This window comes from Euprymna scolopes, chromosome 22 (genome assembly GCF_053919585.1).
Source record: "Euprymna scolopes isolate OS-2025 chromosome 22, ASM5391958v1, whole genome shotgun sequence".
Taxonomy (NCBI): Eukaryota; Metazoa; Mollusca; class Cephalopoda; order Sepiida; family Sepiolidae; genus Euprymna; species Euprymna scolopes.
In genome coordinates this window covers 95,918,185-95,931,264 of record NC_136503.1, presented here as the reverse complement: position 1 = coordinate 95,931,264, position 13,080 = coordinate 95,918,185, and the positions used below count along the sequence as shown (strand labels likewise).

The window sequence follows — 13,080 nt, the reverse complement described above, 5'->3', positions numbered from 1 at the left end:
ACAGTCCTGTTTCGTTGTATAACAACTCATCAGTGCCGCTGGACTTGCTTTTCTCCCAAGCCAAGGATTGAACCTAGAACCGTCATGTTGACAGTCGGCAGTTCTCCCACTCGACCATGGAATCGACGCCCGTAAATAACTCGTTTGAATGTCTATTTAAATAGACACTCGCCACCATTTTTATAGTGCTCAAATCGCCTGCTTGTAGACAAACAAACAACAAGCTTCTAATGACGTGCTTGGTAGTTGTACACACAGACACACCCATACACGAACGCTAATACTTTATATATATATAAAATACAGACAATTACTACAACTATATATATATATATATATATATATATATATATATATATATATATATATATATATAGTTGTAGTAATTGTCTGTATTTTTGAGATGAGGTGTTTTCATTGATTGAGATTGTCGGACTGACTTCCTCATCTTGGTTCTTATTGTCACAACGTTTCGGCCGTTTTGCCCTCCGGTCTTCGTCAGGTGTTTTGTATCGAACTGGGGAACCGTTTGTTAGGAGTCTCGAACCCAACCCTTTATTATTATTACGGGGGCTCGTTGTTCGGACTCCAGCTAGGCTTTGGGACATAGTTGTTGATGCTCTGTTTTTGAGTGTTACTTTTTCACTGCCTTCGTTCAGGATTGAACTCAGCACCTTTGGGTAACTGTAAACTTTGATACAACATCTAGGACCACTCGGCCATATGTCACTTGGACTAAATATATAGTTGTACACACAGACACACCCACACACGAACGCTTATACTTTATATAAATATATATATATATTTATATAAATATATATATATATATATATATATATATATATATATATATATATATATATATATATATCAATTATTAGCGTTCGTGTTTGGGTGTGTCTGTATATATATATATATATATATATATATATATATATATATATATATTTATATATATATATATATATATATATATATATATATATATATATATATATATATATATATATAAAGTACTAGTGTTCGTGTGTGGGTGTATCTGTGTGTACAACTACCAAGTTCAATAAATAATAATGTCCATATTAGGATACTTCTGTCAAAGAGACATTATATTGTTTAAGGACTTTCAATCCATGGTATTCTTTAAATAACTTTTTCATTACTGAGTTACGGTCATTAACATATTACATTAAATTTAATCTATTTAAATAATTACCCCGATGACATTACTCATTCGACATAATAGCTTTGTTTCAACTGTACTAATATTTTTTTTTAATTATTTAGCTTATTTACATTTCAAGTTATGTTTGATTTAATTTATTTTATCTGAAATCTAAAACCGTTTTATTTTCAAACTAAAAATCAGAAAACCAAAAGGAGAAATAACTGTGTACGTTTACTTGAAAATTTGTTTTAAACGGATCACATTATTAAATATTTCCTCTTTTTTTTTCATTTCGAAATATTATTCTAAGATGAATTATTTTTTTTTAATTTTAATTCGGATGAAATTTTTTTCACTTATTCTTACTTTTTAAGTAACCTTTTTTATTTGTTAGAGAAAAATAATCAAAACTAATGTCCTCATTTACTTGCATCCTCACGAGGGCAGAGTTAGTCACAGAGACACATGTGAACAAAATCCATAATCCCCTGCTCTTTTTGTTTTTTCTTTATTAAATTTAATCGGTGTTGCCCAGGATTTATTATAATAACTAGCAAGGGGTACCCGGCGTTGCCCGTGTGTTTTTCGGTGTGTCTGGTCGGGCGGGGGTGGGGGTGTTAATGAAAATTTAAGAATAAGCAAAGTAAAAAAAAACAGAAAAACGAACGTTAAAACCCTCAGCTTAGCGGGGGGGGTACCCGGCATTGCACGAGTGTTTGTAGGTGTGTATGGTTGTTAATGAAAACCTAAGAATAACGAAGTAAAAAAAGAAAACATAAAAACGAACGTTAAAACTTAAGCGGGAGTACCCGGGGGAAGGGGTGGGGTAATCAAAACATAAAAAAAAACACAAAAAAACTAATGTAAGGCAAACGAATGATGTTAAATGTAAAAATCGAAAAAAAAACAAAAAAGAAAAAAACACGTGATAAGCCTGTTTCGATATTAAAATTTAAAAAATCGGTGGGTACCCGGGTGTTTTTGGGTGTGTTGTCGGTCGGGGGTGTTAATGAAAACATAAGAATAAGCGAAGTAAAAAAACAGAAAAAAGATCGTTACGTGGGAAATAGCTTAAATAACACGATCCAATATTTAAATTAAAAAAATCGAAAAAAGAAGACGTCTCATACAACGATTCGAACCCAAAACGTTTAGATAATGAACCAATGCGCTAACCAACTGAGCTAACACGACGTAAACGAAATTCAGTCAGTTCTTCAACTATTTAAACTAAATCATCTGGTACATGCGTAGAACCGATCTCGTCATGAGAGGACATTTTTTGTTGACCACCCCCCATAGTAGAAAATTGTCGATTTCAGGGTTAAAAAATTAACGTTTCTTGTCCATTTTTCGATATTTTAGGGGTGAACGAGGGAGCTTCAATATGATACCAAGTTTGTGAATTTTTTTTCTGTCTCTCGAAAGTTTTTAGCGGACACACAAACACACATACATACATACAAACATAATACATACACACATTTTCGCTTTTATATATATAGATTATACCAAGTGTGTTTAATTGCCTGCGAAACAGATTTTCTTTTAATATCTTAAATTAACAAGGGCGATAACACTTAGTCGCGTGTCTCGTGTAATAAATGAATGCGTGAATATAGGATTGACATGAAATTCTTAAATATAAACTAAAATGACCCAAAAATGGGCTGAAATGACTTAAATTAATAAAAAATAAATTACTTTGAATGACTTTAATGAGCTTAAGAATGAATTATATAATCTTAAGGGCGACTTGAATGCTTAAAAAATAACTGGAATCCTTCAAAAACAACTTGAATGATCTGGAGAATGACTTAAATGGCTTTGAGACGACTTGTTGTAAAGTGGGTGATCATTTTACATTAAATTAATACAGAAAAGTGATCCCCCACTTTATATCACAAAGTTACAAACATAAGTACAGCATGTAGTAAGAACAGATAATACACTTTGATCTTGGCCAAAAGGCCAAGACAAGGGTATTTATTTGCTCCCCCACCGAGCAAATTAGGCACAAGGCCGATTTTTAATGTGAGGCGTGAAGGGGAAATGGGGACCAACTCCACTGGGTGTAAGGGAGGTGCATGGTGACAATTGTTATGAATGGTTGGCCCTACATTGAGCAAGGTCTTATATGTGAGGCTGCCCCCACATATGGTTTTGCTTGCAGTATTTGCCGGAACAGATACTACACTTTGATTTTGGCCAAAAGGCAAAGAAAAGCAGTATTTATTTGCTCCCACACCGGGCAAATTAGGCGCAAGGCCGATTTTTAATGTGAGGAATGAAAGGGGAAATGGGGACCAACTCCCCGGGGAGTAGTGGAACTGGATAGTGACAATTGGTATGAAGGATTGCCCCTACATTGAGCAAGGTCTTATATGTGGGATTGTTCCCACTAATGGTCTATGCTTGCAGTATCTGCCGGAACAGATACGGTATTTATTTGCTCCCCCACCGAGCAAATTGGGCACAAGGCCGATTTTTAATGTGAGGAGTGAAGGAGAAATGGGGACCAACTCTCCGGGGAATAGGAGCGCTGGATACTGGCAATTGGTATGAAGGCTTGCCCCTACATTGACCAAGGTCTTATCTGTGGGGTTACCCCCACATAGGGTCTTTGCTTGCAGTATCTGCCGGAACAGATACTAGAAAAGCTTTAAAAGCGAAGAACAGCATCTATTAACAATAGACCTTTGATCTTAACCAAAAAGACCAAGCACAAAATGTTACGGACAGAACGACCTACCGACCGACGGAGTGACTTATAGAGTCGCTTGCACGCGACTAAAAATGGTCGATTTTTACGACGTGACTGAACGGCGTTTTACCCCTAGAAAAAAAAATGGTCAATGTCAAGTTTCTTTCCAACTCCTCAAAAAACTTGAAAATGACGACTTTTAATGGTTTTCTATAGTGCTAAAAATATCACATTTAAATTTGGGGCAGATAAGTAGTGTTCATGATACGAAAAATTACTGTTTCAAAAAGTGTGGAATCACGTTCCTATATAAATGTAATGTAAAATGGGCACACACTTTCTAATCACCTAATAATTTCTTCATATCATAAAACAAATTTAACTGTGATATTCGTTTTGAGCACTACCGACAACCGGCGCAGTTTTTTTTACTAAGTGATTTGTTAGTTTTTCATAATTTAGGACGTAAATAATGCTGTAAGTAAGCTTACACGAGCGGTTTACAAAAATATATTCTTGTTTTTCATTTTTCTTTTTAGGTCGGTATTCAATTATAGAATTTGTGTAGATTATACCAGGTGCTTCTGTAGTTTACTTAACCGCCTCCTAATGTAAACATAATTTTTGTGAAATATTAAACGGCAGTGGCATCTGTTAACAACTATACAAGTTCTATAATGAAAAAAAGAACAAAAAACAAAAGTATCCTTTTGTAAACTTAATAACAGCATAATTAGCGTCCTAAATTATGAGATGAAAAAATGAACGCATCTCTAAGTAAACAAAACAGCGCCAATTTTCGGGGGTGCTGAAAATGAGTATCACAGTTACATTTGTTTTATGATATGAAGAAATGATTAGGTGACAAGAAAGTGAGTGCTCGTTTTACGTTAAATTTATATAGAAAAGTGATCCCCCACTTTTTGAAAAAGTAATTCTTTCATATCATGAAAACTACTTATCTGCCCCAAATGTAAACGCAATATTTGTTTTTGGCACCACCGAAAACCATTAAAAGTCGTCATTTTTAAGTTTTGGGGGTAGTTGGAAAGAAACTTGACATTGACCAAAAAAATTAAGGTCTGTTTTTTTTTGTTTGTTTAAGCAGTCTTTATAAATAATTTGGAAAAAGAAATATTGAAAAAAAATTAACATTTTAGCGTGGGGAATAACTTTTCTATATAACTTTAACGTAAAATACGAACCCACTTTTTAGCCACAAACCGTTCAACCAGACATGTTATATCTAGCATTTTTTTTCAAGTTTGGAGATCGAGAGGGGGGTAAAACATGACAAATACTAATTTTTTTTTAGTTTTTTTGCGGTGGTGGGGGCGAGAATTACATTTGAAACATAAAATAACGATAAATTTAATTAATTTTCATGAAACCAATATGTACTTTCACCTAACCATTTTATAAACAGAACGAATCCCAAAATAGGACAAAATCCTATTTTTTAGGGGGGAAGGGGATGATTAAATTAGGAATATAAAATGACGAAAAATGTCATTTAATTGTTTTTGGAATTAATTTTTGGTAGATCTTTTTTTTTTGCGATTGCACGGGCATTCACTACTATTTTTATTTAAACAAAAGTTGTAATGATTTATCTTAATTATCTTTTCTTTGGGAGGTATTTCAAGTGCTCAATATCCGGAGAATAGTTTCCTCTCTTTGTAGGCCTTCTGCTGAAATATCTGGTGGAGAGGGTATCACACACTTCTTTTTTTAGGCGATTACATTTACATGTTTTCATCCGTTCTTTTATTTTTGTTGTGCGGGTACCCAAGTTGCCCATGATGAAAATAATTAGTATACCGGTGTGTTTCAAACAGAACTTCATGTCAACCTATGCAACGCTGGGTAACCATGCTAGTATATATATATATATATATATATATATATATATATATATATATATATATATATATATATATATCGCTCTCTCGGGAGAGAGAAAGAGAAAGAGAGACAGAGAGAAAGGAATAGAATTGAGCAAACCAAGTGATGTGTTCATCAATATTTCATCTTTATTTCGAGACTTCCTCTGGATGAAATAAAGAAGAAACGTTGATGAACACATAACTTGGTCTGTTTCTATTTATTTCTCTATTTTATCGGAATAATATTTCCATTATTCTAATCATATAATTATATATATATATATATATATATATATATATATATATATATATATATATATACTTCATTTAATCACTTGGCCTTCGGGACAAGATCAAAGTGTGGTATCTGTTCTTCGCATGCTGCACTTCAATTTCTTGTTCTGTCAGTGGAGGAGTAATCCTTCACGACTGAGATAATATTTATTTTTGTTCCTCTTCTCCACGTTAAGAAACGCCCCTGGTGTCTAACTCTGTCCTGTGTGGAGGCATTGTAAATAGGAACTACTTCATTTAATCACATAAATTAATATACGAAAGTATAAATTTATGCGTAAACTTTAAGTATTTACTACAACAGTGATCAATACGTAGGTAGAGCTAGGTAGTAAGATACACAAACAAAACTTGGCAAGAAATTTCTAGATCTTATCGAAAAGCACTTCCCCAAAACCAATCTTTTCCACAAAATTTTTAATAAATATAACCTAAAGTTATCCTACAGCTGCAGCGAAAATAATTGAAGCACATAAAATCAAAATATAAAATAAAAGTAATGGCAACAACAACAAAATAAACAATAAAAAAATTTGACACCATGACAAAAATAAAACTAACAAAAAGGACACATATGTAACTAGTAGAAATAACAATAATAATCATTATAATTTCAATAATTATAATAATTATAATAATATATACCCTTCAGACAATAATACTATAAATAAAAACGGATATACTAATAAAGAACAAGATAAATTCGACTGTAGATACCGCACACTTTACCCACTTCAAAATAAATGTCAAACCAAAAGCATAGTTTACCAGGCTAAAATAATTGCGAAAGAAAACCCGAATAACAAGAAATATTACGTAGGTATGACTTTCTTAGATTTAAAGAAAAAAACGATATTATGATTACATACAATAATAATAAACACCGAATGAAAATATATCTAGAAAACAAATACCGAGAACTCACGGAAAAGCGGACGTTCGCCGCTACTCGAATGAAAAATAGTAAGACAAGCAAACACATATAGACACCTAGACGATCCATGTAGATTATGCCTTGATGAAAAATTTACTATCCTATACTTTAAAGAACCCAAGCATCTATTAATCTGTAGGAGAGAAATAGCGAACAACTATGTCCACAGGATAAAATATACTCTAGGATAGAGATACAAAAGACTTTTTAAACTAAATAAAATAGAAAATAAACAAATACAAAAATAAATAAACATACATATACATAAACTATCACACACATATAATATATATATATATATATATATATATATATATATATATATATATACATATATACATAAACAAGCATATAAAAAAATTAACCTAGATTTACATTAGGCCAGGACACTAGATGGCTATGCTTCCCGCTAAAAGAATACACACAAATGAACGGGTTAAGCGGAGGTCAACTGAGTCTTTGTCCTGTAAGTGCCTGCTCCCTTGCTGATTAGGAAGGGTGCGGTGGATACTAGAAAGCTGATTAGTTAACAAAACACTCAATAGAAGATGCGTATATAAAAACGAGAGACAACCACAAAATTCGCATATAAGCCTGATGAATACTAGCGTGGGTGAAACGCAGAATATTCTATGTAGCTTAATCGGGATATATATATATATATATATATATATATATATATATATATATTTATACTCTCATACGCATTGCATGTGTATGTGTGTGCGCATTATGTACGCATATATGCATGTATTTATGATAGTGTAGGTGTATATATACCTGGAAGTGTATATACGCGTCAGTATATGTGTATATATGTATATGTATGTGTATGTATATGTATATATATATGTATATGTGGATATATGTGTATGAGTGTACATGTATGTGTGTGTGTTTTCAAAACACATTTTCTTTAAGTGTTAATTTTCCTCATATTACCGTATGTGTGTGTATATATGTATATATATATATATATATATGTATGTATTTTTCGCACACCAATACTTCTGTTCCCGCCCCTCTCTTCCCCTCTCTCTCCCTACATTCGCTTATGTAAACTTGTATGTATATATATATATATATATATATATATATATATATATATATAGCTGCCTCTACGTGTAAATATATGCGCAAGCATTTATGTATGTGTATGTACATTTGTTAGTATATGTATATGTGTATATATGCATACATTTATGTATGCATATATGCATATATGTGTATATATTTGTACATGTGAGTATTTGTTTGTATACGTATGTGTAGTACATATTAATATATAAATTAATAAAAAGTAGCGTTTTGTTTCTGTCTTTAAACGGTTAAATTTGGAAACGACATTTTCGTTCTTTTTTGAACGAGAAATAGCCCGTGATTTAAAATGAGCATCATAGCGTTTCTCCCCATAACGTCTTATATCCTTTGAATTCTTGTTCTCTCTTGGAATAAATAATATCGTAAGAATTCAAAAGATTGGACGGTTAAAGGCGTATTTCTTCATTTTTATTTACTGTTTAATTTTTAATTTTTCGTTTATATGTGTATATATACTATGTGCATGTATGCATGTGCGTACTTATATGTTTATATATTTAAAACTGACGTGTCACCTTCTCATTGGCTATACCTGTTTCTCTTCCTCCTCCTCCTCCTTCTCCTCCTCATCCTCTGCCTTCCGTCCTTTTCCATTCCCCTTTTCCCCGTGCATGCTCATACTTTCACTACACCGATGAAGACTGAATGATCGGTCGAAAAGTATGTACTTGTAAAAAAAGTTTTAATTTTTTTTTTTATATTATTATTTTGTATTCCTGCACGTCACCAATTGAAAACGAATAAAGAAAAGTAATAAGCTTTTATACATTTCGTATTCTTTTTTAAACATTTCACATTTTCACTCATATATATATACACACACACACACACATATATATATATATATATATATATATATATATATATATATATATGAGTGGAAATATATATAAAACAATAATTTATACCGGTAAATGCCCTTTTAACAACAATTTCAACCGGCAAAAGCCCCATAAAACAACAATTTCAACTGGTAACACCCCCATAAAGCAACAATTTCGGCAGAGATAGAGTTTGAAAATATGGAGACAGACAGATGTATTACCTTTTATATACGAAACTAGCGGAATGGGGGTGGGTTAAATACACATAAAAGAACGGCCCGTAAAAAATCCAATCATTTGAGGTCCCTAGCGTCGCTCCAGATCTTTTAGTTTCGGAAGGGTAAGAATGTGAAAATATGAAGGCAGACAGACATATAGGTGTTTATATATTAGATAATCATATGTACCTTGATATAAGTAGATGTATATCATATCGGAATAACTGATGAATGTAGGCAAGTGTGATTGATATTCGCCGAAAACGGAAATCAAAACAGTATGCCGACTTACTTCATTCTCAACTTTTCGTTCGCAGTTCGTCATGTTTCTCTCTCTCTCTCTCTCTCTCTCTCTCTCTCTCTCTTTATATATATACATATATATATATATATATATATATATATATATATATATATATATATTGTTCTCACGGCATAGTAACTCTCAAGAACTTTATTATTCTCATACCTATATACATATATGATGACTGCTGCATCTTTCCAAATGATCGCCGTCACATTGAGTTCTCCCCTTCTTGTCGTCCATGCCATCTTGCATGACGTTGCATTCCCGCCGCAAATTTGCACATCTTGAAGCAGATGTGACATAGAAATTGAACAATTCATTCATTTTCTTTGGAGACTGAAGGCTATTCTTATGAACAATCATGTGTCTTCTCAAACAAGCAGTGGACTTTAAAACATTGCTGCATATAGAACAGAAACATTCGTTCACAAGTGTCGCATTCCAGCTTCGTGTGGCATGGTTAAGACCATCAATTAAACATTTGCGAAGCTCTCGCTTCAGATTGCTGTGGGCCTGCTTTCTGTTTTTATGATTCATGTGACGTTCTTTTTTGTTTTATCTCTCATCTGTGTATATAATCCATGTGTGGTGTTAGTTTCCGGATTTAAGCGTTTTCCTTAATGTTTCTGTAGTTTTTATTATTTGTATTTCGGTGTACTTCTTAGTCATCCCTCTAATTAAAAGCTCTCCTATGTTTTTCAAAGTTTTTAGGTATTGTTGCTAGCGCTTCTATTACAAGTGGTGTTATCCCGTCTTTCTCTATATTCCAAATCCTTTTCAGCCCTCTTGTCAGTTCCATATATTTGCCTCGGTTCTCTGTCCCCTTAACCTTCACTCTGTGGTCTACTGGAACTGCAGAATCTACGATCTAGTAAGGCGCTTCTTCTTTTGTTAACAATTATCACATCTGGTCTTCTACCTTGTCTTTTTCGTTTTTCTCCCTTTTTCATTTTAATTCTACTTGTGGTTTATCTACTCTTTCATTTGTTTTCTCCCTCTTTTTATTCCTATGTTTGTATTTGTTTTTCCTACACTTTTCCTCAGCGTTTCTTCTTCTTCTTCTTCTTCTTCTTCTTCTTCTTCTGTCTACATCGAAGAATAGCGATGATTATTTCATAAAATTACATTCACAAATGCAATTTTTAAAATTAATATCAAAAGTCCATTGCATATCTGAAATCGGATATGAAATATCGATAAATTTCATACGGCGAGGAAATTGATTATTTGGCAAGTGTGAAACATGGCGAACTGCGAACGAAAAGTTGAGAATGAAGTAAGTCGGCATGCTGTTTTGATTTCCGTTTTCGGCGAATATCAATCACACTTACCTACATTATAAAGCTCACGTTTACATTCATCAGTTATTCCGATGTGATATACATCTACTTATATCAAGGTACATATGATTATCTAATATATAAACACCTATATGTTTGTCTACTTTCATATTTTCAAATTCTTTCCCTTCCGAAACTAAAAGTTCTGGAGCGACGCTAAGAAGCTCAAATGATTGGATTTTTTTACGGGCCGTTCTTTTATGTGTATTTAGCCCGCCCCCATCCCGCTAGTTTCATATATAAAATGTAATACATCTGTCTGTCTGTCTCCGTATGTTTAAACTTTATTTCTGTCGAAATAAAAAGTCACAAAGCTTTTTATGAACCGTTCTTTTACGGGCTTTTACAGGTTAAATTTGTTGTTTTATGGGTTTTTACCGGTTGAAATTGTTGTTTTAAGGGCTTTTACCGGTTAAATTATTGTTTTATAGGTTTTTTACCGGTTAAAAGTGTTTTATAGGTTTTTACCGGTAAAAATTGTTGTTTTATATGTTTTACCGGTTAAATTGTTGTTGTATGGACTTTTACCGGTTAAAATTGTTGTTTTATTGGTTTGTACCGGTTAAAATTGGCCTTATCTTGGATTTTACGTGTTAAATTGTTTTTTATAGGTTTTTACCTGTTAACATTGTTATTTTATTAGTTTGTACCGGTTAAAATTGTTTTTATTATGGGCTTTTACTTGTTAAATTGTTTTTATAAGTTTTTACCTGTTAAAATTGTTGTTTTATGCGCTTTTACCGGTAAATAGTGTTGTTTTATGGGGTTTTGCCATTTAAAATTGTTGTTTTATAGGTTTTACCGCTTAAAAGTGTAGTTTAATGGGTCTTGTACAGTGGTAACATTATCAGCTTTTAATGATACAGTTTTGCTTTCGGTTCGATTCTAGCAGATGGTACCAAACTACATTTATTACTTTCGAAATCACGACTCTATAATAATATATACGAAATCTGGACATAATAAAATATCACATTTAAGCGTATGTTACGCCCAGAGCAAAGCCGGACGACCCCCGCTAGTATGTTTATATATGCGTATGTTTTGGGGTGGAGAGGGCTCCCGTAAGCCGTGGTGAAGGCAAAATTTCTGGGAGAAGTAAATCTATGATTTAAAAAAAGCGGAAGACCAGTACCCGCATTAAGCTGGTCTGCAGTTTAATTTGTTGCTGGCTATCTTGCTCTTGCTTGTTGCTGGATCTCAGCATTTTGAACCGAGAGAGAGAGAGACTTAGCTGTCGTACAAAGCTAAGACTCTGTAACATCATCTTTGTATAGATACTCCGTCAGGTATTTGGGCTCATGGATTTTAAATGTCTGAGGGAGTGGCACTCGTCTGAAAATACGTTGCAATCATCATGTTTTGGATGCACTCTGATACTAATTAAGCGATCATTGTTGATTCTAGAAAATATCTTCTAGAGGCATGAAGCAACTTGCAATCTTACAAGAAAAAATGGTGATCATGAAGAAGACAAGAGATGCTTACTGAGCTCAGTTTTTTTTTTAATTAGGGTGAAGGTGGACAGAAAACAATGAGCAGGAAAAGAGTTCCAAAACCGTGTAGTCATTGAAAAAAGTTACTGGAATAATAAGGTGTATGTCAATGAGGTATTGAAGCAATGATTTGATGAAGACCTGGAGACGAACGAGCTAAACGAACTGGAATAAAGGAAGCAGAGAGTTAATCAGACGATTCTGATAGATAGATGTTAAAATAGAATTTGTAAAAAAGACTGAGTCTAAAATCATCACGTCTGTTGCAATGAAAACGAAAGTGTGAGGCCAATCAATTCATATATATATATATATATATATATATATATATATTTATATATATTTATACATTTTTAATTCAATTTTCACCCAATTTTGCCTCAAGGGTTACGGTTCGATCCTCATACTTACCTACCAAAACATTATTTTTATTTTGCCCCCCCCCCGGGGTTTTGATTTACTCAAAACAACACACACCTTCAAACACCCGGGCAACGCCGGGTACCCCTCGGTAGTCTATAATATAAATCTCACCTATCTCTATGTATCTCTGCCTAAAACTTTTGACAGATGCCAAGGATTTGCAGGAGATCGGTAACGTTTTGAAGCCAGACCCTTCGGACGACAAATATCGAAAAATTGGCTAAATACATTCATTTCTGCACCTCAAACTTGGCACTGTTCTACAGGGAGGGATCGCTTTTTTCGCCGATATTTTCAAAAGTAATTCCCTTTTCGATTGACTAGCCTTGACTTAAATATTCGTATCTTCCGTTTGGCAATGGGCGGAACAGTAAATACATCA

At 33.2% G+C, this 13,080-nt stretch overlaps 1 protein-coding gene and 1 pseudogene across 1 annotated transcript in view; both read right to left on the bottom strand.

Annotated features, from left to right (window-relative positions):
- LOC145243549 (type-1 angiotensin II receptor A-like) overlaps window positions 1-13,080 on the bottom strand; it is a 1,077,320-nt gene that overhangs the window by 787,135 nt on the left and 277,105 nt on the right. The gene's annotated exons all lie outside the window — the stretch shown is intronic.
- Window positions 3,018-3,155, bottom strand: LOC145244089 (U2 spliceosomal RNA; annotated as a pseudogene).